Source organism: Nicotiana attenuata, unplaced genomic scaffold (genome assembly GCF_001879085.1).
Source record: "Nicotiana attenuata strain UT unplaced genomic scaffold, NIATTr2, whole genome shotgun sequence".
Lineage (NCBI taxonomy): Eukaryota > Viridiplantae > Streptophyta > Magnoliopsida > Solanales > Solanaceae > Nicotiana > Nicotiana attenuata.
In genome coordinates, this window is record NW_017671034.1 from 364,849 (window position 1) to 370,019 (window position 5,171).

The window sequence follows — 5,171 nt, forward strand, 5'->3', positions numbered from 1 at the left end:
ATGAATTTCTATATGGGAGGTTCATCTAATAAAAATGATGATTCAAATTACTCGCCATCATCCTCATCATCACTTTTAATTTCCGATAATGAAGCTGATATAGAAATGTTCAAGCAAGCAATTCAGATGAATAATTATGTGTTGCAGTGTTTGCAAGAAAATCAAAATAATGATCCTATCAGATTTGGCTCCGTTCCAGGTCATTTGGTAATAAATCGAGATCGTGAAGGTGCTGATAATAATTTATTTCTCGATTATTTTCCAGATAATCCCCACTTTAATGATCGCCAGTTTCGTCGTAGATATCGGATGTCCCGTAATTTGTTATAGTTGATGAAGTTAAATGTCATGATATGTACTTTGTACAACGCGCCGATGCTATGCGTAGATTTGGATTATCTACTCTACAAAAAATTACAGCCGTGTTTAGAATGCTGGCATACGGTTTGCCAGTGGATGCCACTGATGAATATGTGAAAATTGGAGAGTCGACTGCAATTGAGAGCCTGAAGAGATTTTACCGAGCTGTCGTAGAGGTTTTTGGCGAGCAGTATTTGAGATCACCAACACCTAACGATGTTGCAAGACTTCTGCACATCAGTGAACAGCGTGGGTTTCCAGGAATGCTAAGTAGTCTAGACTGCATGCATTGGAAATGGAAAAATTGTCCAACAGCATGGGCTGGACAATATGTAGGTCGTAGTGGATCCCCAACAATTATTCTTGAAGCTGTGGCTGATTATGACCTTTGGATATGGCATGCATATTTTGGTATGCCCGGTACCAATAATGACATTAATGTTTTAGAGTCATCACATTTGTTTTCTGATCTTGCTGCAGGTACTGCTCCTCTCACCCATTATATTATTCAAGGACAAGAATATAATATGGGTTATCATTTAGCTGACGGTATAATCCAAAATAGTCAACCCTTGTGCAAACTATTCTTGAGCCACATTCGGCAAAGAAGAAATATTTTGCGATGAAACAAGAATCATGTCGAAAAGATGTTGAACGTGCACTCGGAGTTTTGCAACAACGTTTTGCAATTGTTGCAGGACCATCACGTTTTTTGCAAAAAGAAGTGCTACATGATATAATGACTACATGTATTATACTACACAACATGTTAATCGAGAATGAGCGTGATTTTAATGCACCAGTTCAAGATGATTTGGAAGGTCCACCTCCAACAGTAGAAATGCAGTAGATGAAAATCAACGATTTCAAGAATCTTTAGCTCACATAGAAGAATTAAAGACAAAGATGCTCATTTTTGCACTTTGTAATGCATTAATAGATCATTTATGGGAGAATACTAGAGGTTGAAGTTGAATATTTATGTAGTATTTTCAATGAATGTTATCGTTATGTAATATGTATTTAATTAATCTTGTATCGCAATGATTTCACTTTTATTTGAATATTAGTTAATCTATATTTATTGCTTACAAATTATATTATTTAAATTTTTATGGAATTTAATGGAAATTACAAATTAATGAAAATAAAAGATGGAATTCGTTTAATGAAAATTAAAAAATAAAATTGAAATGAAAGATAATAATATAATATAGAAGAGAGATAAGAACATAAAAAAGAATATTATCTTTAGGGGGGGAAATGGGGGAATGGTTGGAGTAAGTTATCCCCAAAATGGGAAAATCCCCCTCTGGGGACCAAAAATGGGGTAAAGGTTGGAGATGTAAGTTCGCACTTATTTTATTTTATTTTTTCTATTTCTTACTTTTAATTTTCCTATGTATGTATGTCTCTTCTCCAAATTTCTAAAGTGGAATGTGTGATGGAGGATTTGACACGTGACAAATATTGGACCACCTTATCATTAGCATGTTATTAGATTTTGTATTCTACTATAGGCTAATGATCAGCAACGACCTTTTGCCAACAGTTTGGTTTTGTAGACCTTGTATGCATTTTGGGTCGGAATCTTTACACAAATAGTCGTTCATATTCATTGTTTAAATTATAAGTTCAAAAGACATGTGTGACACAAAAACTCCCTAAGTTCGCACTTATTTTATTTTATTTTTTCTGTTTTTGGCTTTTAATTTTCCTATGTAAGTATGTTCGTTCTCCAAATTTCTAAAGTGGAAGAAGAATTGGATGAGAGCTCGTCCAGGCATGTGTGATGGAGGATTTGACATGTGGAAAATATTGGACCGCCTTATCATTAGCATGTTATTAGATTTTGTATTCTACTATAGGCTAATGATCAACAACGACCTTTTGCCAACAGTTTGGTTTTGTAGACCTTGTATACATTTTGGATCAGGATCTTTACACAAATAGTCGTTCATATTCGTTGTTTAAATTATAAGTTCAAATCACATGTGTGACACAAAACTCCCTAAGTTCGAACTTATTTTATTTTATTTTTTCTGTTTTTGACTTTTAATTTTCCTATGTATGTGTGTTCGTTCTCCAAATTTCTAAAGTGGAAGAAGAACTGGATGAGAGCTCGTCCAGGCATGTGTGATGGAGGATTTGACACGTGGCAAACATTGGACCACCTTACCATTAGCATGTTATTAGATTTTGTATTCTATTATAGGCTAATGATCAGCAACGACCTTTATCCACCAGTTTGGTTTGTAGACCTTGTATGCATTTTGGGTCGGGATCTTTACACAAATAGTCGTTCATATTCATTGTTTAAATTATAAGTTCAAATCACATGTGTGACACAAAAACTCCCTAAGTTCGCACTTATTTGATTTTATTTTATTTTATGTTTTATGTTTTTGACTTTTAATTTTCCTATGTATGTATGTTCGTTCTCCAAATTTCTAAAGTGGAAGAAGAACTGGATGAGAGCTCGTCCAGGCATGTGTGATGGAGGATTGACACGTGGCAAACATTGGACCACCTTATCATTAGCATGTTATTAGGTTTTGTATTCTACTATAGGCTAATGATCAGCAACGACCTTTTGCCAACAGTTTGGTTTTGTAATCCTTGTATGCGTTTTGGTTGGGATCTTTTTTCACGACCCAAAATCTAACCATGGTCGTGATGGCGCCTATCGTGTTACAAGGCAAGCCGGCTTCCCAAAATATTACTACTAAACCGATTATAAGAAATTAATAAAATATTTCAACAATTAAATTTTTCATAAACTAAATCAATTCTCAATATAATATAGAAAAATACGAAAATGAACCCCAAACCTCGGGGTGTCACTAAGTCACGAGCGTCTAAAACTATGAACTAAGATATGAAACTGTCTATCTGTCAGTACAGTCCAAAAGAAGAAATGATAAAAGGGGTAACAAGGTCCTGCGGACGCTAGCAGCTACCTTTCAGTCTCGAAAGATAGCCGGCCTGAACTCAACGATCGCCGCGCTCTAACTCACCTGGATCTGCACATAAAGTGCAGGGTGTAGTATGAGTACAACCGACTCACTAGTAACAGAAATAACTAAGGAGCTGAGCAGTAGTGACGAGCTAAGCAGAACGATGCAACTTCTTTTCACAATTTAAAATACGCAGGAATAAACAAGTAAATTCCATAACTCAGTAAATGGTACAAAGAAATTAACAGGTAAAATGTAGCAACAGCAAAAGTAAATGAAACCTCACAGCAATGTCACTCCATCACTCAGCACTCGGCACTCGCACTCAGCACTCAATACACTCAACACTCAATAGGTACCTCCGCTCACTGGGGGTGTACAGACTCCGGAGGGGCTCCCAAAGCCCAAGCGCTATGCACGGACAACTCACGTGTTGCACGAACAACTCACGTGTTGCACGGACAACTCACGTGCCGTAATATCAATCTCTGGATCCGCACAGTCAACTCATGTGCTATGCGGACAGCTCACGCGCTATGGCTTCAATACCTGGATCTGCACGGAATACTCACGTTCAATCATATCATATCATATCAAATATCTCACCACAGGCCCTCGGCCTCACTCAGTCATGAACCTCTCTAGCCTCACCATCATCAACAATTAAGGGGAGACAGCCCACATCAAATATCACAGCATATCAGCAAAATAATAGACTGAGGTAAACATGTACAATAATTTTTGTGACTGAGTGCAAATAATGTGAGCATGGATAAAGCCTAAGCATGATCTCTAGCATGAAGGTAGACAAGTTCAACAACGAGTAAACACATAACCACAGATAATAGCCATTAGGCCTCATAGCCTTGCGGGACAGACTAAGTCTCAATCCCTTGCAGTGCACACCCGCCCGCCCGTCACCTAGCGTGGATATCACCTCCAAACAATCACATGATATCAGATTCTCCGGGTTTATACCCTCAAAGCCAGAGATAAAACTGTTACTTACCTCAACAGCGTAAAATCCTACTCCGGAATGCCCTCGTCTCTGGACTCGGTCTCCAAAAGCTCCGAATCTATCCATAATCAGAATAATACTATCAACATGTACTAAAGAATCAAATTCCACAATAAAAACTACAATATGCCAAAAATCCGAAATTGGCCAAAACCCGGCCCCCAGGCCCACGTCTCGAAATCAGTCAAAAATGGCAGAATAATAAACCTCGTCCTCTCCCAAGTCTAATCATATAAAATTCATCAGAATCGGACTCTGTTTGGTCCCTCAAATCCTCACCACAAACTCTCCAAAACTCAAGCCCTAACTCCCTCAATTTCACCCTAAACTCCTACTAATTTCATGGCTAATCAGTGGAAAAACAATCATAAACACGCGTAAATAACCCAAGCGACTTACCTCACTGATGTCTTGTGATTCTCCCTTCAAAAACACTGCCCTAAGCTCAAAACCCGTTCAACAATGGTGGAAAAAGGGCAACAATTCACGAAGTGTTACTTATATAGGGTTTTGCCAGGGATTCCGCACCTGCGACCATATCCTTCGCACCTGCACGATCGCACCTGCGGTCCTTAGTGCGCACCTGCGAAACTCACTTAAACGCCCAACTTTGCACCTACGGCTGCTTCTTTGCACCTGCGGGCTCGCAAGTGCGATCCTCTCTTCCGCACCTGCACTTAAATGCCAGGCCTCCATTTTCTGCATCTACAACAGGCTCTCCGCACCTGCGATCATAGCACCTGCGGCTCCCCATCCGCAGATGCGGCCACACCAGAAGCCTTACACCAGCAGCTTTTCAGCAATCCAAAACTTTACCAATTCAACTCGTTAACCAT

The 5,171-nt window shown here is 38.7% G+C and overlaps 1 pseudogene; it reads left to right on the forward strand.

Moving 5' to 3' along the window:
* LOC109205409 lies at window positions 1-1,329 on the forward strand (annotated as a pseudogene).
* Window positions 1,330-5,171: the final 3,842 nt, after the last annotated feature.